The sequence below is a fragment of the Chiloscyllium plagiosum genome, unplaced genomic scaffold (genome assembly GCF_037043375.1).
Source record: "Chiloscyllium plagiosum isolate Xiang-an unplaced genomic scaffold, Cpla_swu_hap1 HiC_scaffold_11, whole genome shotgun sequence".
NCBI classification, from domain to species: Eukaryota; Metazoa; Chordata; class Chondrichthyes; order Orectolobiformes; family Hemiscylliidae; genus Chiloscyllium; species Chiloscyllium plagiosum.
Genome location: NW_028270149.1, coordinates 85,051,064 through 85,076,885, shown reverse-complemented (window position 1 = coordinate 85,076,885; position 25,822 = coordinate 85,051,064). Strand labels below are relative to the sequence as shown.

The window sequence follows — 25,822 nt, the reverse complement described above, 5'->3', positions numbered from 1 at the left end:
AGGCTGGAATCGAACCTGGGTCCCTATCGCTGTGAGGTAGCAGTGCTAACCACTGAGCAACCGTGCCGCACGATTATTATTTTTGACTGGAACAGACTCAATAGGATGAAGAGGTTTATTCCTTGATGAGTGCACAATGATTAGCAACATTCATGACTCTTCAGATACTGAAGTATTTCATGTCAAATTACAGCAAGGCCTGGACAATATCTAGGTTCGGGCTGACAAACAACAAGTAACATTTCTGCCACATGAACACCATGCATTTACCATCCTCAATAAGAGACAATCTAACCACTGCCCCTAGACATTATCATCACTGAATCTCCCACAATTAACATCCTGGGGGTTTACCGTTGACCAGAAACTGAACAGGTCTCGTATGACAGTGACTACAATGGCAGGCCAGGGGCTAGAATGCTACAATATGTAACTAGCTCCCAAATCCTGTCCCATCCATAAGGCACAAAGCCTGGATGAGTGCAACTCACGGGAACACCACCACTGGGATATTTATCGCTGTTTCTTCAGTGTTGCTGGGTCAAAATCCTAGAATTCCTTCCCCTATCTACCTACAACACATGAAGTGCACCAATTTAAGGAGGCAGCTCACTAACTTCTTCTCACCTAGGGAGTGCTGAGGATGAAAGGGAACTTGGTGTAGAAGTCCATAATGCCCTAATGTGCCAGTGCAGGTAGACAGAATGGTGAGGAAGGCATACATGATGCTTGCCCACCTTCGCTGGGTGCAGAATATAGATGTAGGGAAGTCTTGTTACAACTTTATAAATCATTGGTGGAATACATTGTGCAGTTCTAGTCACCACACTGTCAGAAGGAGAGGTGCAGAGGAGATTCACCAGGATGTTGACTGGGATGGAAAGTCTCAGTTATGAGGGGGAGAGACTATAGACTAAGTTTATTTTCCTTGGAGCAGAGGAGGTTGAGGGAAGAATCTAATGGTGGTAAAAAAATTATGAGGGGCACAGGCAGTGTAGGTCATGAGAATCTCTTCCCCTTGGCAGACATGTCTCGGGCCAGGGGGCATAAGTTTAAGATGAGGCATAAGTAGTTTAGAGGAGATCTGAGAAACACCCAGAGGGTGGTAGAAATATGAGACGTGTTGCCTGAGAGTGTGGTGGAGACAGGTACACTTGTAACATTTAAGCAGCATCTAGATGAACACTCAAAATGCCAGGTCTTAGTAGTCTCTGGACCAAATGCAGGGAAATGGGATTTGTGTAGTTTGGTGTTTGTTGGTCAGCATAGACATGATGGGCCAAAGGATCTGTTTTTATACTGCATGACTCCATGACTCAAGGGCTATAAAAGATGGGCAATTAATTCTGGCCCATCCAGCATTGCCCACATTCTATAAATGAATAAAAAAGATCTCTGAAAAGCTGCTGTCCACAAAACTCTCAGGCCCAGAACTGTGCTGCAATGATGTCCAGCACAAGAGCTCCAGCTCCTCCATCTGACAACAATTCTCACACCTGGCCTTCTAGGATTCAGGAAGCATCCTGTTTTCCACATGATTTCACTTATTAGGATGTCTGAATTTAATATGACCAGTAAAGACCTTTATTACTGTTACGTTGGATTTGGCAGCTGGCTTTACAGCTGGATGTCCCTCCTGATAGTGATCTTGGCCTCTTATCTGGAGCTGGGAATGATAACATTGGTTGACCAGGAAACTCTCCCAATCTTACAACCTACCATAAGAGTATAGGTTGATAATTGACCTGTTTGGACACATTTACAAACACACCTCTCATAAACCGTCAAGTCTCAGAGTGGGGCTTCTTAGAATCACTACAATGTGAAAGCAGGCCATTCATTCCATCGTCTACACTGACCCTCTGAAGGGCATCCCACACAGACCAACCCTCTGCCTTATCTCTGTAACTGGCATTTCCCGTGGCTAATCCATCTGGACACTACGGGAAATTTAGCACAGCCAGTCTACCTAACCTGCACATTTTTAGACCATGAGAGGAAACCAGAGCACCCAGAGGAACACGGGGAGAATGTGCATGCTCGACATCAACAGTCACCTGAGGCTGGAATCGAACCCAGGTCCCTGGCACTGTGAGGCAGCAATGCTAACAACTAAGCCACCATGTCACTTCAAATTGTTTGCAATGAAATCATGAATGACCGCTGGGTCAGAGGCAGGGGCAATAGCACCGCACCTGCTAGACTGCTTAAGCAAACCAAGGACTATTAAAAGCCTCCATATAAAATCTGTCTAGTTCATGTACCACATAAGTTACAAATTCTTTACTCTAATTTTAACACCATTCCCCCTGAGCTTACAAATAAGGCAGTTTAGTCCATTTTGAAACTTCAGCTTGCGGATTATTCCTTTCCTTCAATTATCCCTCATCATTCTTCTTGATCTCTCCAGTCACGCAGGAGCCGTTACAAATACTGAATCAAGGGAACAGGCGTTAGCACAATTGACCAACGGCTTTGTTAAAAATGAATGCTTCACAGAAGGTCTAAAAGGAGGTAGAGACATGAGAGGACTTAGCTGGGAATTGTAACCTGAAGGTGAGGGAGAGGTGGTTTCGGCATAGTTGGCCAGAGTTAAAGCACACAGCTCAGAGAGGGCTGTCAGATATTATAGAGGCAGGGAGGGCAAGTTCCTGCACTAATTTTAATAAGAGGATGGAAAATTATTGGAGGACAAGAAGACAGTGTAGAAAGGTACTGATGAATTAGAGGGACTTTGGTGTGGCATAGAGTTTGGAGCAGGGTAAGCTTAGGTTTATGGAAGCTGGTGGTGGAAAGATCATCCTAGAGAATACTGGGAAGTTTAAGTCCGGAGCTGATGATACGGATGAAGTGCTGATGTAATGATGCTACAGAGGTAGGAAGAAAGAACATGCATTTAAAAAGAGTCTCTCAAGATGGCCCAAAATGGGTTGCACATAGCCATATACCTTTGAAGCGTAATTACTGTTATAGTATGGGAAACAGGGCAGTCAATTTGCAAGTAGCAAGGTCCCACAGCAATGATATGATAATGATCAGGTAATCTGTTTAGTAGGTGTGGTTTAAGGAATAAATATTGATTAGAATACAAGAGAGAACTACCCTGCTTCTCCTCAAATGGTATCACAGGAGCTCAAAAGCACAGACGGGATCTGAGTGAAATGATTCATCTGAAAAATAACACATGCAGCAGTGCAGATCGCCATCAGTAATTGATGAAAAGTCATACCAAACTGGAAACATTGATTTTGTCAGACCTGGTGAGTTTCTCTAACATTCTCCATGTTTTCTCCCTCAACAATGCATTGGCATCCCAGCCAAACCCCCAATTTTATGATTTAGAGGCAAGAGTGATACATTCTCAGTCATGGCTGAAGTCGGCTGTATGTATGATGGAGAAAAATTTGAGGTGGGCTATACATGTAGCTTGAGGCTAATTGGAACACCAAGATTGGCGATGAGGCTGGTTCATGCTGAGGCAGTGACCAGGGAGGAGATAAAGCTGGTGGAAAAACTAAGGCGTTGGGCACAGTAGGACATAACTAATCCTTCAGGTCCTGCCATGGCAACTTAAAAACAATTGGGAAGTTTCATCTTAATTAATATACTGGACATAATTGTTCATTGCCCAGGGCTAAACTCAGGTACGGATATATTTTCCAATGCCTTCTGCCTTGAGTTGGTTTAATATGTTTGCAGCATTAAAACATTTCAGGCATTCAGTGTTAGAAGTGGATTATACCACTATGTAAAGAGGCAGGCAATCTCATCAGTTTGCCCTCTCATTTTGCAAATGGAAAAACGTCAAGATATTCATCACCTGAAATGTACAGTTTCAAAACAACTACACTTAAAAATGAAGTGGACTACAATGAAAAAAATGTAAAATAAATTTAAGTTTGAGTCAAATTGGCCTTGGAACAGGTTGAGTGACTTGAAAATGAGACAAGTCATGAGTCTTTACAATCATGGTCAATTATGCTGTCCTTCATCAAGAGATGAAAGACTCATGGGAATGAGAAAACATGTATGTACCTGCATTCCATACAGTACTTTGTACCAAAGCCTCCTTGATCATGAATGATAGATTAGTCTGCCTTCAGGTGCTTAAATGTTGCAGTGGTCTGTATTTGGCTTTTGTTCAGGTTGGAGATCCAAAGGCTATAGAATCCAATTCTGATGAAGGATCACTGGATTTAAAGCACTAACTTTGCTTGCTATCCACAGATGTTACCAGAACTGTTGAATTTTTCTAATAATTTCTGTTTTTGTTCCTCAAAATTCATTTTGTTTATTCTTTCATGGGATGTGGACTCCGCCAGGCAAAGCCAGTATTTGTTGCCAATTCCTAAATACCCTTGAATTTACTGTATATTAGACTATTTCAGAAGTGGCAAAGTGGTAATGTCATTGATCTATTAGCCTGAAATCCCAGGCTAATCCATTCAAACCTCACAATGACAATTGGTATAATTTAACTTCAATAAAAAAATCTAGAATTAAGATTAAATCTAATTCTAGGATGATGACGTCAGTGTGTATGAGGGGGCATAACTACAAATTGAGGGGTGATAGATTTAAGTCAGATGTCAGAGATTGGTAAGGGTGTGGAATGCCTTACCTGCTAATATAGTCAACTCAGCCACATTAGGGAGATTTAAACAATCCTTGGACAAGCACATGGATGATTTTGGGATAGTGTAGGGGGACGAGCTGAGAACAGTTCACAGGTCAGCGCAACATTGAGGGCTGAAGGGCCTGTTCTGCACTGTATTGTTCTATGTTCTAATGATGACCATGCAATAGTTGCTAAAAAAAAAAGTCTGTTCTCAAAGACCCTTTTGTGAAGGAAATCTGCCATCTTCACCTGGTCTGATCAACAAATGATGTGATTCCAGACCCATAGGAATGTGGTTGACACTTAACTGAAATGGCCCAGAAAGCCAGTTCCAGGGTAATTAGGGATGAGAAATAAATGCTGGTCTAGCCAGTAACACAATAACAATGAATGAAACGAAAGCTTTCAGAGGGTTGGTGGACTAATTCAAGTTTAGACTAAGTTTCAAGGCCAAAGTAAGTCTTCTTCAGAACTTGAAGGATGTGAGTGGAATCTAAGGAGAAGTTGTTCAATGTGAGAACAAGGCCAGTCAGGTGGAGATGGAGGTGGCTGGTGCTGGAGGGAGAATGTTCATGTCTCCATTCCAAGGAAGAAGTGGAAGGCTGTCTGACCATCCTGGTGGGGGGGTGGACTAGTCCATAGAGAAGAGGAACTGGATAGTGCCAGGAAATTCAAAACCTTTAAGTGAAGGAACATCTGGAAAGTGTCACAGATATTGGTGGGATGAAGCTGGATAGGGGGTGGGGAGGCATAACAGAGTCAGGATAGGCATTCCACACCCTTACCACTCTCTGAGTAAAGAACCTGCCTCTGACATCTGACTTAAATCTATCACCCCTCAATTTGTAGTTATGCCCCCTCATACACACTGACGTCATCATCCTAGAATTAGATTTAATCTTAATTCTAGATTTTTTTATTGAAGTTAAATTATACCAATTGTCATTGTGAGGTTTGAATGGATTAGCCTGGGATTTCAGGCTAATAGATCAATGACATTACCACTTTGCCACTTCTGAAATAGTCTAATATACAGTAAATTCAAGGGTATTTAGGAATTGGCAACAAATACTGGCTTTGCCTGGCGGAGTCCACATCCCATGAAAGAATAAACAAAATGAATTTTGAGGAACAAAAACAGAAATTATTAGAAAAATTCAACAGTTCTGGTAACATCTGTGGATAGCAAGCAAAGTTAGTGCTTTAAATCCAGTGATCCTTCATCAGAATTGGATTCTATAGCCTTTGGATCTCCAACCTGAACAAAAGCCAAATACAGACCACTGCAACATTTAAGCACCTGAAGGCAGACTAATCTATCATTCATGATCAAGGAGGCTTTGGTACAAATTACTGTATGGAATGCAGGTACATACATGTTTTCTCATTCCCATGAGTCTTTCATCTCTTGATGAAGGACAGCATAATTGACCATGATTGTAAAGACTCATGACTTGTCTCATTTTCAAGTCACTCAACCTGTTCCAAGGCCAATTTGACTCAAACTTAAATTTATTTTACATTTTTTTCATTGTAGTCCACTTCATTTTTAAGTGTAGTTGTTTTGAAACTGTACATTTCAGGCGATCAATATCTTGACGTTTTTCCATTTGCAAAATGAGAAGGCAAACTGATGAGATTGCCTGCCTCTTTACATAGTGGTATAATCCACTTCTAACACTGAATGCCTGAAATGTTTTAATGCTGCAAACATATTAAACCAACTCAAGGCAGAAGGCATTGGAAAATATATCCGTACCTGAGTTTAGCCCTGGGCAATTCAATGGGTCAGGAAGAGGCTGAAACAATGAGTGCACCAATGCAGTCCTGTTTATAGATCTTGGGGATAAGGAAGACACAAGCTACAAGGAATTAAGGGCTACGGGGAGAATGCGGGTAAGTGGAGTTGAAATGCCCATCAGCCATGATTGAATGGCGGAGTGGACTCGATGGGCCAAATGGCCTTACTTCCGCTCCTATGTCTTAGGGTCTTCTGGTCTTATTCTGGGAACTAGCTGGAAGTCACAAAGAGATGATCTCTAGAAGAGATGAGATTCTTTAGTCCAGGAAACAATAGTTTGATGTTTGGGTTTGTGGGGACATGGTCCAGTAGGAAGTGCCAGAAAATGAAAATGTAATCACCATACTGGTTTACCAACAACAATAATAACATCACCTCATATGCATCGTTAGCAGCAAAGTTAAGATTAGCCCTGAGAGAGCAACAGCAACAAGTTCAGATCGAGAGACAAGTTCATGGGAAATGGGATGTGAAAGCAGATTAGAAGTACTGGCAACTGGTACTGCAAGTAACAGATGAAGGACAGTTGACCTGTTGCATATTTAGGTACAATTGAATGATAGAAGTCCTGTGTTGCCCAGACAACCACTGCCTTACCATTGTGCTCATGGGGTGTGAGATGTAATGGGTAGCATCAACCCTTGCATTGACTAAGACTTGATAAACATATGAGGAAAGTACTTGCAAATCTTCCAACCATTCTGGGGACAGCAGGTGGTACACATGGAGTCACAGAGGTCTACAGCAGAGAAAAAGGCACTGGTCAAAGTCAGCTACTTAAGTATTCCGATCCAATTTTCCAGCACTTATCCCATAGCCTTGTATGCCTTAGCATCCCACAAGGAGAATTTTTTTTTCCTTGGAGTGTTGTGAGTCTTTGGAACTCTCTTCCCCAGGGAACAGACCAGATTCATTTGTCTGGTTTGAAGCCATTGTCCGGATGGGTGGAATTGAGAGGCATATTGTGTTTGTTGTATTCAGTTCCGGTCGTCTTATTATAGGAAGGATGTGGAAGCGTTAGCGAGGGTGCAGAGGAGATTATACCAGGATACCAGGATACTGCCTAGACTGGAGGGCATGTCATGAAGAAAGATTGAGGGAGCTAGGGCTTTTCTCACTGGAGCGAAGAAAGGTGAGAGGCGACATGATAGAGCGGTACAAAATGATGAGAGGCACAGATAGAATGAATAGCCAGAGACTTTTTCCCAGGGTGGAAATGGTTATCACGAGGGGACATAATTTTAAGGTGATTGGAGGATGATTTAGGGGAGATGTCAGAGGTAGGTTCTTTGCACAGAGAGTGGTGGGTATGTGGAATTCACTGCCAGTGGTGGTAGTGGAGTCAGATACATTAGGGACATTTAAGTGACTCTTGGATAGGTACATGGATGCTAGTAAAATGAAGGGTATGACAATTAGTTTGATCTTAGAGTAGGATAAAAAGTCGGCACAAAATCAAGGCCAAAGGGCCTGTAATGTGCTGCATTGTTCGACATACTATACGCAGCTTAAGGACCAATACCTCATCACAAACCTCGACAGCAGATTTCTCTGGCTTTGACCTCCAGAAAGTAATGGCCAAGGAATTTGCAATGCAGCCAACATTGAGTTGAAACTTGTCAATCCATCCAATCACAGTGGAGAGCAGGTGAGATTCTTGGTCAGCCATGTAATTAAAAGATATTTGAGACTTTCCCATCAGTATCCATAGATCCAGGCTACAAAGTGCATGCAGAAGTGTACGTTACCTTGGTGACTAAGATTTCATATGAAGAGAGTGATTACAGTGGTTGGGTGGAAAGCTAGTTTGGCTCAGATGCCAACAACATGGGGTTCAATCCCATTTCAACTGAGGTGGATTCCACATCTGCCTCCTTTCCCCACCCCTGGCAGAGGTCACAGCGTTGTAAGTCAGGTCTGAATCTCTGAAGAGAAAGCAGAGTTTTTGTTTCAAGTCCAGTGACTCTTCATCGGAACTTGATGCCAACTGTGTGACCATTGACAATTGTTGTAAAAAATTGTCTGTTTTGCTAATGTCCTTTAGGGCAGGAACTCTGCCATGTTTACCTGGTCTGGCCTACATGTGACTTCAAGATCACAACAATATGGTTTAGTCTTACTGCCCTCTGGGATAAGCAGTGGAGGGCACATGGTGGAGGTAAGATGGTGCGGAAGCGCGGCAACTTTCAATCCACCGCGAAGATGCTCATTACGGACTGTAAAGTTAATCACTACATCTTTATTTCTTTATTTTTCAGCCCTTATATTTTATGTTTTGGTTTATTTTTCTGTGCTTTAAGATGGTGCCAGAGAGCGGTGACACTTTACAACAATTTTCACCGTATTTTGTTACAAAATACTTGTGGCAATAAATAAATAAATCAAATCAGATCAAATCGCCATCCTGGTTTTGCCATTCCTTCCCTGGCACTGGGTCAACATCCTGTCACTCCCGCACAAAATGGACTGCAGCTAGTCAGAAAGGCAACTCAGCGCCATCTTCACAAGGACATCTAGAGATGGGCAATAAATGCTGGCACAGCCAATGACATGCACATCTCATGAATTACAAAAATAAACAAAATAAAATTGATGAAGTATTGAAGGCAGTGTTAAGTTTTGGATTTGAACTGATTAGTTGTGTAGTGTTTCACTGTCATATACCCTGTTATCCAAGCAGTTGGATTGGTTCTTTAGACTAGTGATTTGCTGTAGTTTTCCCTCCTAGTATTTTATAGTTATTATTCCATCTTCACCCTATGAACAAATATCAGCAGTGCCAAAGCCCTTTTCTCTGCCCTCCCTGAAGTTGGTTTCTCGATCTCGCACACTGCAGCCTCCAGGAATGCTGTCCGATGGATTATTTTCCTTTTGCTTGATTGTTTCTCAGGAATTTTAAAGTCACAGTCAGAGTTGATTGGCATGTTCCCTCCTTGTGCCTGTCGATGGGAAAGACACGAGTAAAGGTCACGAATGCTGGCAGCCTGCCACATGACTGAGTGTGCTCCATTGCAGGAAGCCCAGAGGTTTTTTTTTATTGGTCTGGTTGTTTCCTTGTAAAGGGAATTCTTTCAGTTTTGTTTTCAGTTTTTCAACAAAACCCTGTGTAGTTTTTCAAAGAATACTTTGTACAGAAAGGATTGGGAGTAAGGTTCAATCCCCTGGCCATGCCTCATATATAAATAAAAGATCTACAAGGAATAAACAGAAGAGCACAGTGTTTGGGAAAGCCTGGAAGTGAGACAGACAGAGCATGACAGAACGCAGGCAAACCAATAGCTAAGCTCCACATCTGATTTGCTCATGCATGGTCAAGTGACTGGCTTACTGGCAGTAGGAGGAGGGATAACAGTATTCGGTAATGTATATCTATATATATATACCATTTCATCTCATTGTTACAGCTTTAAAATTGCATGAGCAATAAAACCATCAATATGTATCTGGTGCAAGCTGCCTTCTGAACAGCTGAACGGGGAAGTGGGAATCACATGAGAAATGATTGTTGGTGTATTGTGAAGTTCTTTTCCATGCTCCCTTCCTGCAGATGTCTAAATGGTGAGGAATGCCCTATGCTCTGTCTATCAATTCAAAGGTCTGTTACTGTTATTGTGATTTATTTTTTGTGGCTTGTATCTGACAGAGAGCAGCTCCTGTGGTTAGGCACTGCACACTGCTACCTCTTCTGAGTGAACACAAGAGGGTAGGAGTGTGCCATCTTTGCTGACTAACTTCATGCCCACTGAAGTCTCAAACCTATACGCAGCCCATTATTGCTGAAAACATCTTATTGACTTCTGTGAGGCTGCATTAAGTTTATAGTTGTAATTAAATATTTCTCTCATGATGTAAACGGCATGTCCATTGATTGACCTGAAAAGGAACTGAAATGTTGGGCATACCTCCTGTACTCTGAGTGAGCTCCCTCCAGTTTCTCACCTAGGGTTGTGCCTGATTCACCCTCTGCAGTTCTGACAGTTCAGCTCCCCGACGCTCAGAAAGGAAAGGTTTGTTTTCAATAGAATGTGCCAGATGCTAATGTCACCGTCATTCCTTGTGAAGGGCAAGAGATATCTGTTTGGAAACATGTCACACTGAAATAGAACGCTGTAAACCTACATGGCAGTCAGCAAATTAAAGATTCTAACATTTGGAATAAATGATATATTACTTAAATGTGAACGTAACCAACTTTTGGTCAATACAATCATGGATATTGCAAAGGGAAATGAATTCCGAGGCATCTGTGCCACATAGACTATGCCGATTCAACAGAGAGAGGATTGTGGACTGCTATCTGCATTGAAAATGTAATGTTCCTCAATGATACTGGTGAGGAAACCTACAGGTCACCCAGGTAGCAGCCTCTGCAGAGTAAGGTTCTTCCCCACAGTGGATATTAACATCTATATATCGTGATTGTTCCTAAATTGTGCATTTCCATGACTTGAACGAATGAATGAATGATCTTATTGTCACATGTATTTCGGAAAATAGAGTGAAGAGTGTTTTGTCGCCACAATTAGATTACAAATTGAACAAAAAGAAATTACTTGAACAGAGCTTCGTCAATTGACAGAAAAATATAAGGGTAGAAAAATAAGGAGTAATGTTCATCTTTACAGTCCTTCTTGTCAAGCATGGCTCTGGGTTTTCTTAAGCTCTCCCGGATTTCTGTAAGATGTTCCAGTCTCCGGGCCACAATGAGTCCCTGTGCTGGGTCCAGCCGATGCCCAAGGGACCCTGACTCCACTGACATCACGAGGAGTCCCGCTCTGGGCTGACCACAACAGAGAGCCACCGCTGTAGCTACCCTTTTCGCCATGAGGTTCACTTCCACCTCCTCTGTGATGATGAAATCTTCTGCACCATCGACAAGAAAAAGAAAAAGAAAGAAGATGAAAAAGAAAGAGAAAGAATGTGTCCAACCTGTACCGGGCATGCTCAGGAGCCCAAACATTACTTACCTTGCCAATGCCGCCATCTTGTTTTCACTTGAACCTCCTGAAATTGTTTTCTCATTATGATCACAGACATTTTAAATCAATTTGCTCAGAGATAGTATGACAAAAGTTTGCAGCAGTTGGGAATTGAACCTTCTGGTGTCAGGGTAATGACATTACCACTGTGCCACAGAGCCTTCTACTTGTGGTTACGCACTGGGCAGAAACAGACAACTTAGGTGATGAAGCAATCATCAAATTTATGAAACAGAACAGAAATAACTAGAGAAATTCAATTGGTTTGGTAGCATCTGTGGGCAGAGAAACAGAGTTAATGCTTGGAGTCCAATAATTCTTCTTCATTGGGCTTCCTTATTGATACCCTTGGGATGCTAACTCTGTCTCTTTCTCCAAAAGTGTTGGCAAAACTGCTGCGTCTCACCAGCAACTTCTGGTTTTGTTCCTGATCTCCAAAATCTGAGGTTCTTTGCATTATTACATCACATTTTTGAATTTCCCCAGTGACATCCTGACAACTATTTAGTGTCATCGGTCAGTTTATAGTAGGCTTTTTGCTGGATTTGATTGGCTAAGTTACATAGAAGGATCCATGACAACGAGACTGAATATGTGAAAAATTAGAGCTCAGACCTGAGGGGTGAAATCAGGAAACACTTCTTTGCAAATAGCTGGAACCTCATGAAGTTGCTGAAGTGGAACTAACGGAATATTAAAACTGAGTTTAGCAAATGTTTGGCTTGAAATGTTGAAAGAAGGGTGGTTGGATCAAGGTATGCTAGCATTAAAACATAAATCAGCCATGATTTAACAAAACATGCTTGAGGGTCTGAAGAGCCTTCTCCTGTTACTGTTATCTTAGACTGATGGTACTCCTCAGTAGGCTGCGACAGTGATAGAACTATTACCCGAAGTCAAGTTTATCATCACTGTGCTTCCCAACAGTTTTTTGATTGATTCCCTTCAGTCCACCCTCAAGAGTTCCTTTGATGCAGAACACATTCACTTCACTCCATCCTTAAAAATGACCTGACCTTTTGGTCATGAATCTTCCTCCTGCGCTGATGTTTCTGTCCTGGGCTTACTGTAATGCTCCAGTGTAGCTCAATGCAAGCTGGAGCAACAGCACCTCTTTTTATTCATTCATGGGATGTAGGTGTCACTGGCTGAACCAGCATTAATTGCCCATCCCTAATTGCTCAGAAGACAGCTGCACTGCTGTGGTCTGGAGTCACATGTCGAGGCCAGGTAAGAATGGCAGATTTCCGTACCTAAAGGGCATTAAGTGAACCAGATAGACTTTTCTCAACAGTCAGCCATGGCTTTATGATCATCACTTGACTCTTACTTCCAGATTATTAATGAATTCAAACTTCACCATCTGCCATGGTGGGATTTATACCCAGGTCCCCAGGACATTACCTGGGTTTCTGGATTAATAGTCTAGCAATAACGCTATCGATTGGCCATCAACTACCCCATTTCTGCTTAAGCATGTTACAGCCTTCAGGACTCAATATTGAGTTCAACAACTTCAGTCTGTGAATTCTGTTTTCCATCACAATTACCTCTTTTACTCTGGGGCACCTTTACCATCTATTCTACTTTCTTCCCTTCCCCCTCTTATTGCAGCATAAAACGCCTCAATCTTCCTGCCCTCTTCAGTTCTGAAGAAAGCTCATGTTGAACTTGAAACATTAATCCTGTTTTTCCCTCTACAAATGCTGAGTTTCCTCAGCACTTTCTGTTCTAATTTCATGGATTTTAACCTCATTTCTCTATGATATAAATATTAACAGAAAAGCCAGAACAAAAAACAGATTTACCCAAAATCTCAACTTCCACTTTTATTTAAATAAAGTAAAAACAGTGCTGATGATGCAAGTCTGAAAAAAAAAGTGGAAAATGCCTGATATGTTTTGGCTTGAAATCTTTCAAGCAGTTTTGGCTTGAAATCTTAACAGTCTCTCTCTCTCTCCACAGATGCTGACCTGCTGAGATTCTCCATCACTTTCTGTTTTTATTCTATCTATATTTAACAGTAAACAACAATAATTACGAATTGCCAAAGGACAAGCTCCAGGTGCCTGGTGTCCTTGCTCCTTTCCCTCCTGTGGTTCTCGAATGAAGTGTTGTTCCACTGGATAGAACTTGACATGTGGCAGGTTTTCAACGAGAGACACTTCAGATGGTGGGGGTCATGTAGAACAACTGGCAGACTCTGTGGACCCTGAGGGCCCAGGTGTGGAATGAAACAAGTCAGAGTTGGGATAATCTGTCCCACTTGGCAACGGGTGGTTTGGCACTGGAAAGCTCACTGGTAGAGTGAGAGAAGGAATGTGTTATCCTGGGAGAAGACATTAGATATGAACATAAAACTCTTCCAGAATTGTTCCTTCAGTTCACTTCCCTTCTCCTCATCCTCCTCCCATTTACAAATCTTTCCTCATTGCTTTCTACCTCTCCGGCAGCTTCAGCATTCCATTCCCCTTCTTTTTCCCCATTCTTTCACTTCCATCCCTTCCTTCTTCCTGTCTACGCTACACCCAACAAGACCTAGTCTCTAATTTTGTTTGCCTTTAAAGGCTCTTGGTGAGTCTTTTTGACATCCTGAGACTTTAAAACTGATGAAAACTGATTTGAGGCTCTGACAGTTATCCTTAAAGCCACTCTGGGACTGCTGCTGTTCAGCTCATGTCTTGCACATTGGTCTGAGCTGACGTGTAAATCTCAGGTTGGTTGAATTCTGTTAACTGTATTTATATCACAGAGCAAAATAATTATTGCTCACGGGACCTGCTTTATTATTACCATTAACTGCTGTATCAGGGTAACACCTGATCCAGGCTGCAGTGCATCTGGTTTGACCAGGTCAGACAGCAGTTTCGATCTCTCAACACTCAAAATGTCTTTCTGTTTGGACAACTGATTTTTCCCGTCCTTCCCATGTTTAGTGGTATTAAAAAAAAAGACTTGCATTTACAAAGCACCCTTAGTATAGTCCAAAGAGCTTCAAAGCAAAATGAAATACTTCTGACATGTAGGCACTGTTGTTTGGCAGTAAACATTGTAGTCCTTTTTTGAAAACTAAGAACATTATGCAGATAGATTAACTGCTGCTTTGTTTTTAGTGATGTTAGTTAACAATAAATAGTGGTCATGGTCACTGGGGAGAGTCCCTTCCCTCCTTGTGCCTTTGGGTATATTCAGTCATGAGATGTGGATGTCATTGGCTCGGCCAACATTTATTACCTATCCTAGCAACCACATCACTGTGGGTCTAGAATCACACATAGGCCAGACCAGATAAGAATGGCAGACTTCTTTTCTAAAGGACATTGGTGAACCAGATGGGTTTTTACAACAATGGACAGTGGTCACTATTAGGCTACCTGATTTTTCAATCTAAATGCACATTTCACTATTTGCCACAGCAGATTCAAATCCATGTCCATAGAACATTAGCCACCCTCTCTTTGAATAGTTTCACAGAATCTTTTATATCGACCTGAGAGGACAGATGGAACCCTGGCCAAACATCTGAAAGACAGCACCTCTTACTGTATAGCACCTCTCAATAGTACAATGAAACATCAGTCCAGTTTATGTGACCAAAGTTTAAGAGTGGTTCCTGTACCCACAGCCTTTCAAAATGGATCTCCTGATCCATGGATGGATCTCAAAGATTTCAGAGATCTATCCTTGCTTATATCAAGACAACTTCCAACTGGTTTGTCACAAGAGACATAACTTCCACTATCGGCTACAGCTTTCTGTCACTGAGCTGATTTTGGATCCAACTTGCCACTGGCCCTTAGACATTATGAGGTCTGAATTTTCTGACCAGTCTGCCTTATGTCTTGCTAAAATGCATATAGACTTCAAAGTTTGTGAGAAGATTTGTAGCTCGGGTGCTCGTTGTTGTGGTTCTGTTCGCCGAGCTGGGAATTTGTGTTGCAGACGTTTCGTCCCCTGTCTAGGTGACATCCTCAGTGCTTGGGAGCCTCCTGTGAAGCGCTTCTGTGATCTTTCCTCCGGCATTTGTAGTGGTTTGGATCTGCCACTTCCGGTTGTCAGTTCCAGCTGTCCGCTGCAGTGGTCAGTATATTGGATCCAGGTCGATGTGCTTATGGATTGAATCTGTCCTGGACCTAGACCCAATATACTGACTACTGCAGCGGACAGCTGGAACTGACAACCGGAAGCGACTATATCAAATATGGCAAAGCCGCCATTTTGGCTTGGCTTGGCGGTCTCTCAGCCTGGCATGGTGGTCTTTTAGTGGTACATGGCTGTCTCTTCACCCTGAATGACCTCAGTGTGGACTTTCAGTCTCGAGGTGATTCATTGAGGTGTGGTCCCACGATGGTTAAGCACCTAAGAAAGACTGTAATGTTTGAAATTTCAGCTTTATTTCTTTATTTTCTACTTAAAACTAGGTAGGTGTCACTGTACTATAATTACTGCAATGGTTAACTTTAAACTTTCTTCTTTCTTTCTACTTTGTTCCTAAGATTCTGTACCTAGGTGCTTATACCTAAGACGGCACCTTGTGTGGCAACATTATACACTTTTCACTGTACTCCTGTACCTTTGTACTTGAGTACACATGACAATAAAATGAAAATCAAATCAAATCAAATCAACTCTCCTGTTTATCAGCTCAACCAGTCTAATTAAGTTAGACTGGATTGCTCTGCAGAATGCTAGCATGGAATCAATGTGCTTAATGGCACTCTACATGTGATATATGACTCTTTGACCATCGCTTAATAAATCCACATTGACTGTTCTTGATCAATCTGTGTCTTGATTATAGTTGACAATTTTTTTCATTGTGACTGCTTGCTTTCCAAATTTTCATTTTAATTCCATTCTGCATTTTGAGCAGTCCTCTTGTACTTTTTGTAGTTTTAAACGCTTTATATTTGTCCTTTTTTTCTCCTTTCGTATCCTTTGCCATTTGACAGTCAAGGGAGTCTAGATTTGAGGCCCCATACATTTTTTTTCAGAGGTGCCAGTATTGGACTGGGGTGGACAAAGTTAAAAATCACACAACACTAGGTCCAACAGGTTTATTTGGAAGCACTAACTTTCGGAAGGCTGCTCCTTCAACAGGTGTGTTAGAGCAGAATTATAAGACACAGGATTTATAGCAACTGAATTGCAGTGTCATGGAATGTAATATTAAACACATTTAGATTAAGTCTTTCATCTTTTAGAATGACCATGTTAATTTCAGTTCTTTTATATGTAAATCCTAGAAGTTTTTTTAAAGTTACATTCTCAAGAGATCTTTAACAATAGGTGCCATCTCAGCTCAGATAATGCTTTGAAGATGTGAGGTTAAAGTCTGTCTGTGTCCCAGTGTACAGAATCTTACATGGATTTATGCAGTTTTTGAGCAAAGTAAAATGTAATTCTGCAAGTACAAGCTTGCATGTAAACGTACACAGGGGAGATCAAGTGTGTGTGTGCATGTGAGTGTCTGTGACAGAATGTGTGTCGATGTATATGTGTGAGTGCAATGAGGTATAAATCTGTGAGAGGGTGCATATATATGTGAGCATATGAGAGAAATCTTGTGTATGAGAGAGGGTCTGCGTGAGTGTGTGGATCTGTAGGTTGAAGCGCTTCAGAAGCTAATACCTCCAAATAAATCTGATGGACGATAACCTGGTGTGATTTTTAAATTTTTTTGTGGGAGCATATTTGTTCTGAACTTTCGCTTTCTCCTCCTCCAATGTCTTCCACTGTCATGTGGCTGTTTCCTGTCAACTTTTGCTAAATCACTACTCAGCTTTCCCAACTTAAAATTTTTAGTACTGTTCTTCCTTGGTTTCTTTTTTCACATGACGACATTCCAAATATTTCCATCAAAGTGCTCCCCAAATGACATCCCTTTTACCAGCTAATTTTTAGCCTTGAAAGCTAAGTCCAGAGCTGTCCCTTTTTTAAAAGTCATGATTTGGAGATGATGATAGAGCGTCGCTCCGAAAGCTCGTGTGCTTCCAATTAAACCTGTTGGAATATAACCTGGTGTTGTGTGATTTTTAACTTTTTTAAAAGAGTTTGCTGTGTCAATTACGAGTTCTTTGGAATTAATTTTCAACATTCTGTGTGGAGTTTCCACATTCTCCAGAATTGCCCATAGTGTCCAGGGATGTTCAGGCTCGGTGGATTAGCCACGGGAAATGCAGGGTTCTAAGGACAGGGTAAAGGGGTGGCACTGAATGGGATGCTGTTTGGAGGGTCAATGTGGAATCAATGGGCTGCATGGTCTGTTTCCATACTGCAGGGATTCTATGATTAATATTTTGGCGTTTGAAATCCTCTGCTATTACTACTCAATAGATTTTCTAGATTGTTTTTGGTTTGGTGTCCCATACATTTTTGATTGTGAGAACATATTTGTCCTTTCTGTTCATTACTTTAACCAATATGGTCTTTTCTGATCATCCAGAAGCCTGTCTTCCATCCTCACAGCATTTTTTCTTATAGCAATATTATGACCCCCCCCTTCCTTTTCTCTGTCCCTCTCTCTAACCAGTCTGAAAATTCTCTAACTAGGTGTAGCGATTATAATGAGGTCAGCCAGCCGGATTCCATAGAATCTGAGTTCCCTGATTGGGGCTGTTAATCTGGTCTAATCAGGGAGTCCTGGCTGACGTAAAAGGATGAATGTTAGGGACAGTGAGCCCCTTGCATGCCTGACTCCGTGAGAGGCAGTGCTATTGTCAAAAGTTATGCATTGATGTCAGCCCTTGAAGTTATTTCACTAGGAATGTTGTGGCTTTCCAATTTAATGTCATGCTTCAGGAAGAGCTAAAATACCATATTTCCAATTGGTTAAGTATGACCTCAGGACAGCCGCCTAATTCACCCAACTCTTTCCAATGAACTATATGCCTTCAGTTATTGAACATATAAACAAGGAGCAGGAATACACCATTCAGCCCTTCGGATCTCTCTGCCATTCAATAATATCATGGCTAAGGCATTCAACAAGGATCCACATGTTAGACTGGTTATTAAGGTTAGATCACTTGAGATCCATGGGAAGCTAGCCATTTGAATACAAAATTGGCCTGAAGGTGGGAAACAGAGTGTGGTGCTGACGAGTTGATTTTTGGACTGGAAGCCTCTGACCAGCGATGTGCTGCAATGATTGGTAGCTTTTTGTCGTTTATATAAATGAGTTGCACGTAAATATAGAAGTTATCGTGAGCAAGTTTACCGATGACACCAAAATTAATATTGTAGTGGACACTAAAGTAGCTTATCTCATCGTAAAATGGTACCTTGATCAGATGAGCCAATAGGCTAAGTTTAATTGAGATAAATGTGAGATGTTGCATTTTAGTAAGGCAAACCCGGGCAGGATGTACACAGTTAATGGAAGGGCCCTGGAAAGTATTGTTGAACAAAGAGACCTCGGGGTGCAGAGGCATAGTTCCTTGAAAGCGGAGTCGCAGGTAGACCGGGTGGTAAAGAATGTGATTGGCACATTTGTCTTCATTGGTCATTGCATTGAGTGTAGCAGCTGTGAAATCATGTTGCAGCTGTATGGGCCATTCATGAGGCCACTTTTAGCATACTGCATCCAATTCTGCTCTGCCTGCTATAGGAGAGAGGCTGAATAGAGACTTTGTTTCATGGAGCATCAGAGGCTGAGGGATGACCTTATAGAGGTTTATTAAATCATGAGGGGCATGGTTAGAGTAAATAGCCAAGATCTTTTCCCCAGGGTAGAGGAGTCAAAAACTGGACAGTATAGCTTTAAGGTGAGTGGGGAAAGATTTAAAAGGGACCAGAGGGGCAAACTTTTCACGCAGAAGATGGCGCATCTACGGAATGAGCTGCCAGAAGAGGTGGTGGAGGCAGATATAATTAGAATGTTCAAAAGGCATTTGGATGAGTATAAGAATAGGAAGGATGGAGAGAGATAAGGGCCAAGAACTGGTAACTGGGACTAGATCAGTTTATGATATCTGGTTGGAGTTGGGCCAAAGGGTCTGTTTCTGTGCTGTATGACTCTATGACCTGATTGTAACCTCAATTCTACATTCCTGCATAGCCCTAATACCCTTTCACCCTGCTACTCAACATCAATCCACCACCTTCTGCCTTAAAAATATTCAAGTACTCTCAGAAAGAGAGTTCCAAAGATGCAACAGTAAGTCTAATTTCTGTCTAAAAAAAGAAAAGCCCCTTATTTTTAACAGCTTCTCTGCTGCCAATTTTCTCGTTTTTGTTTACTCAGTCATCTATGCTTCCTTATTAACTTTCTACATTTCATTTCCAACTTCGCTTCTCTCTCATCGGTATGTACATTTAGGTTTCCAACCCCCCCTGACAATCCAGTTTAACATGTCAGAAAAACGCTCACAAAATATTGGTCATGACTCTATTTAGGTATTACCCCTTTGGCTTGTATGGGTCCTTTCTTCCACAGAACTGGTTCCAACGTTCGAGGATTCCAAAACCCAGTCCTTCCTCCACCAGGTCTTCAGCTACGCATTCATCTGCTCTGTGCATAAGTTCTATTGGTGCATGGTGTAACAGGTATATTTCTGAAATTCTTATCTTTGAAGTCCTGTTTTTGAATTTATTTTCTAGCTCTCTAAAAATCCATCTGCAGTGTTCTGTTTCCTCTGTGTATCTACATTGTTGGTGTTGATATGGACCCTTGCGTTGCTCACCCTTCCTAACTCCACCCACCAGCATTCTGCAGTTGGTCAGTGGCTCAGAAACAGGGAGGAAGCATGTAATCCTGGAGACACACCTGTAGCTACAGAAATCTCAGCCTGTCTCCTTGACCACATTCATATCATAGCTTGACAACTGGTTCAGTTTAATTTTTTAAAAATTCATTAATTAAAAGCCATTCACTTCTAAAAAGTTTGGAATTGGAAGCCAACTTCAGTGGTGATACTGTCATCAGATGTTGTAAATACCCTCCTGGTTTACAAGTAACCTTAAGGGAATGATACCTGCCAGCCCTACCTCATCAGGCAAATATACGATCAGCTTATAACTGCCTCTGAAAAAGCCATTCAGTTGTATCAAGCCACTGCAGAAAATTGATTAAGGAGTAATACTCAGCAATGACCGAGGAACTGAAAGCAACAACAGCACCCCCAGACTTGTGGGAGACTATCCAAGGCATTGCCATCCCAAAGTACATTCAGGACAGGTACACTCATATACAAAAGGGAGGGAACAGTCCAGGGAGACGTCACCATTGACTACAGACCCCATGAAGTTTTACAGCATCAACTCAAACATGGGCAAGGAAATCTCCTGCTGTACCACTGATGGCACAGTGGCTCAATGGTCAGCATTGCTGCATCACAATGTCAAGGACCTGGGATTGGTTCCACCCTAGGGTAACTGTCTGTGTGAAGTTTCCACATTCTCCCCATGTCTGCATGCATTTCCTCTGGTTTCTTCCCATAGTCGAAGATGTGTTGGTTGGTTGGATCAGCCATGCTGAAATTCCGCTGTAGTATCCAAGGGGCTGTAGGCTAGGTGGATTAGCCAGGGTAAATGCAGGGTTAAAGGGATAGGGTGGGATCATCTTCGGAGGGCCAGTGCAGACTCAATGGGTCAATTAGATGATTATGCCTATCATCTACCTTCCACAGATGAATCAGTGCTCCTCCTTGTTGAATACCAATGTGAGGAAGCACTGGGGGTGGTAATGAATGTAGGATGTACTCTGGGTGGGAGTCGTCAATGTCCACCACCACAGACCGAGCCAGCTGTCATTTTGCAGGTCACAGCTGTTAGACTGGGTCTACAGCAAGGGGTAAACAACAAGAGGGAGAAATTGACTGGACCTTGTCCTTAACAATCCCTCTCAGATACATCCGTCCATGAGCATATCAACAGAAGTGACTACTAAACAATCCTTGTGGAGACGCAGTCACATCTTCACACTGAGGATACCTCCATCACGAGGGGATACAATTCTTTGAGAATACCCATTAACAAGAGGAAGTATGGAAAAGGAACCAGAGAAAGGATGCCAACAACGTTAAGCCCAAGAACCACTTCCTCTTCCCGGAAACACCTACCAAATATGTGGTTGGAGACGTGGCTCTAAGATCAGGCTCATCAGCTATATAAGGACCCACAGAACCTGTGACCAGTGACAGAAATGTCCTAGATGCCAGTTATACTCCTTAACAAGTGGTTGCAAATGATAACAATTTCTATTCAAATAATCCAATCTAATGCCTTAATTGATCCTGTCTCCAGCACATTTCCAGGCAATTCATTGTATATGCGCTGTGTGATTGTTTTTTTCCTTGCATCACTTTCTTTATCATCTTTAAGTCCATTATTAAGGATGAGATTGCAGAGTACTCGGGAGTGCATGGTAAAATAGGCTGAGTCAACATAGTTTCATCAAGAAGAGGTCATGATTAACAAAACTATTATAATTCTTTGAGGTGGAATGAGCAAATTAGGCAAAGGAGAGCCAGTGGTCATTATCTATTTGAATTTCAAGAAGGCTTTTGACAAGGTGCCACTCAGGAGACTGTTACATAAAATAAAAGCCCATGCTGTTAAGGGCAATGTACTGGCATGGATAGAGGATAGGCTGACTGGCAGATGAGAGGGAGTGGCGATAAAGGGGTCTTTTTCAGGATGGCAGCAGTGACTAGTGGAGCTCCACAGGGGCCAGTGTTGGGACCACAAATATTCACATTTCAAAATAATAATCTACACAAAGGAACCTAAGGGATAATTGCTATATTTGGGGGTGTGGCAAAGATTGTTTAGGAAGTGGGGTGGCTGTAGAAAGTTTTGGACAAGCTAGGCGAGTGAGTAAAGAAGTGACAGATGCAAAATAGTGTGGGAAAGTGTGAGGTTATCACTTTGGTAGGAAGAATAGAAGGGTAACTATTTTCTAAACTGGGAAAAGCTTCATAAATCTGAAGTACATAGAGACTTGGGAGTCCTAGTTCAGAATTATCTTAAGATTAACATGCAGGTTCAGTTGGCAATTAGGAAGGCAAATGCAATGTTAGCATTCATTTCAAGGGGGCTAGAATACAAGAGCAGAGGTTTATTACTGAGACTGTATAATGCTCTAGTCAGCCCTCATTTGGAATGTTGTGAGCAGTTTTGGGGCCTGTATCTGAGGAAAGATGTGCTAGCATTGGAGAAGGTCCAGAGGAAGTTTAAAAGAATGATCCCAGGGATGAAGGGTTTGTCCAATGAGGAGCGGTTGATGACTCTGGGTCTGTAATCGATGGTGTTCAGAAGGATGAAGTGGAATCTGATTGAAACTTAGAGGATACTGATAGGCTTGAATAGAGAGGATGCGGAGAAGGTATTTTCACTAGGGCCTTGATTGGTAAGGGATCAAAGGTCAGGGGGAAAAGGCAAGACAATGATAGAACAGACATAGAGACATGAGAGAGGGAGGACCAAAAGATTTTGGTCCATGATTGAATAGTGGTGAAAATTCAGTGGATCAAATGGCCTAATTCTGCTCCTATATATTATGGTCTTACAGTCTTATGGTCTGTGCTCTCTCATTCTTGTTCTTTTGATGAGCAGAAACAACTTCTCCCTATCTGCTCTATGCAACCTGCTCACAATTTTGAAAATCTCTGTCAAATCTCTTCTCAGCCTTTTTTTTTCTCTCTAAGGAGAATAGTCTCAACTTCTTCAATCTATCCTCATCACTGAAGTCTGAGACCCGAGATCAGGTTGCTCCAACTAATGACATTTCCTGGAAATCTGGTTGCCCATGACTTGAAGAGCATCAGTGAGTCATAGGTATTCCTATATACTCCACAAGAGTGACTGAAAACCCTCCGGTTGTACATGCTGATATTCCGAATGTGCCTTATGAATGGAGAAACTACATCAACACATTGTGTAATGTCTTCCATGTGGCACAGAAACGAACAATTTGATTAAACGTGGTAAGAGATCGTACATCTGTCCTCATTGAAATCCATTATTATGAGTCCCTCTTCCCTTCTTCAAATGCTTGTCCCATTTCCCCTTAAATCCATCGGAGTTATTCGTTTCAATCACTCCCGTTCCACATTCTCACTACTCTCAGGAGAAAGAAATCACCTGAATTCCTTGTTTAATTTCTTGGCAGCTATTTTATACCAATGTCATATAACTCGGCAGGTTGCCCATTCCCACAAATGGGAAGATTATTTGTGTCTACTCAGTCAAACCTTTTGAAATTGCAGACACCTCTAATAAATCACCTTCGGCCTCCTCTTTACAAGAGACAAGAGAGCCAGCTGTCAGTTTTTCCCTGGTTCCATTTCTGGCATTGTCTTTATAAATCTTTTTGGTCCTCCCTCTCTCATGTCTCTATGTCTGTTCTATCATATTAGTAACTAGATTTGTGTGTAGTGCTCAAAGCAGGGTTGAAGGATCAATATGAGTTCAACATAAATTTCTTTACTTCTCAACGCTACCTTTCTGAAATAATGATTTGGAGATGCTGGTGTTGGATTGTGGTGTACAAAGTTAAAACTTACATAACACCAGGTTATAGTCCAACAAGTTTATTTGGTAACACTAGCTTTCAGAGCGCTCCTCCTTCATCAGGCGGTTCATCAGGATCACAATCAGCCGATGAAGGAGCAGTGCTCCGAAAGCTAGTGCTTCCAAATAAACCTGTTGGACTATAACCTGGTGTTGTGTGATTTTTAACTTTCTGAAATAAATTTATATTCACAAGACAGTTAAAATAGCAAACTGTGTTGCTACTTTTAGGAATGTGTATACTTGTTCTTCCAGATCCCTTTACCTCTTTATTGCATTTATGTTTTTACTTTCTAGATACTACATGATGTCCTTGTTTTTCTTGGCAAAATGGATGACTTCGCATTTATTGTGTTGGATTTCATTTGTTGATTAAATGTCCACACAGCAATTTTGTTAATGTATTCTTTCTAGTTCGTTGCAGTCCTCCTCAGTATTGAGTATCTGTGATTTCACCTGCAAACTTAAGATCAGTGTTTTTGATTCCAAGGCCTAAATCATGAATGTAAATTGTAAATACCAATGATCCCAGCAATGATCCTAATGGAGCAGTTCATTCCACCTTTTGTTATTCAGAATAGCTATCCATTATCCCACCTTCTGCTTTCAGTCTTACAGCCAACGAGCAAACCATTTTGCTGTTTTTCCCTCATTGTGCATCCTATGGCCTTATTCATTAATCTAATATGTACAGTTAGTTCTCCTATGATGTGGTACTTGCGCGTGCTACACAGTGTTATAGAAAATCACACAATATAAACAATGGGTCCTGTTAGGGTAAATCAGAGGAGTCTTGTGACATGTGGTGGAGTTTGTGTGACACACTGGAGTCTGTGTGATAATAAACTGGGATATTATAATTGATAGGCACCTGAGGAAGTCTCAAATTGTTTTATTGAGAGTCAAGTGCAAATTGCTTACACTTAGGAACATTGACTGCCGTTCCTAAATCTATACCAGGTAGACCCTGCAATTCCCGGAATCACAGTAAAGTGGTATTTATGTTTGTTTTGTAACAATTATGCTGTAAACCTCTTCTGTATGAAGCAGAAGTTGTGATCATTGGTAACTGATTAGCATTTTTGCTTAGATATATGATCAATGTCTTGCCCATTGGTGATTCTATGATTCTATGATTGTATTGTTAAAGAGAACAGGATGAGGTTGCCATTTTGATATTCAGATACAGGCTACCTTAAAAAACTAGGCATATCAGGCAGGCAAATAGTTGCAGTCTTGTCTTGTGAGGTTAAGAGCCAATTGAGAGGTCGGGAGCAAAAATCAGGCCTGCACTTTAAGCAGAGAAAGTATGGACTTTACCTTCCACTACACAATCTAGTTGGTTGCTCACACTCATTTTCACAACTGAGTTTATGAGGATTTACTAGAGAATGGAAGATTTATTTAGGTTTTGGAAGAAATCTGTTTCGTAACCCTTGTAGTGAGAAACAGGTCTGTGATTAGACGTTATCATCTGGGAAAGTAAACTATAAGTGTTACACTGATGGTTGGGAATGACTGAACAGTTTGTTATGAGACTCGTAATTGAGCAGTAAAAAATACAAACCTGTTTAATTCTATGTTTTAAAGTATAAGTTACTTACACAAGAAAATGACATTTAATCAGTAATTTTCTTTTGTCATTTGAATACAAAAGCGTTTTAAAATGTGAATTCTTGATGTGTTATTCTTTCAGCTAACAACTAGAAGTTTGATTTTCTTTTTAAATGTTATTGGTATCCATGGAGATCGTAACACCATAGAAATTACCCTTGCACGCTCTCTCAGTTACCACCTAGAAAATAAATTCAAGAAGATTGGTCAAACAAGAGACTTTCCTTTTCTAAATCCATGTTAACAAACATTGATCACATTTTTAATATCTTCTGCTGTCTCCTTCAACAAGAATAA

General features: G+C 41.4%; 1 protein-coding gene across 2 annotated transcripts in view; it reads left to right on the top strand.

Annotated features, from left to right (window-relative positions):
• The first annotated feature begins 9,753 nt into the window (after positions 1–9,753).
• Positions 9,754–25,822, top strand: part of LOC122557063 (muscleblind-like protein 3) — a 280,435-nt gene continuing 264,366 nt past the window's right edge. Inside the window, exon 1 of one of the 2 annotated variants that reach the window (XM_087992260.1) lies at positions 9,754–9,777. The gene's annotated coding sequence lies outside the window, so the exon portion shown is untranslated. Of the gene's footprint in view, positions 9,778–9,959; positions 9,978–25,822 lie in introns of those variants that run through there. The other variant, XM_087992261.1, reaches the window with a different exon arrangement.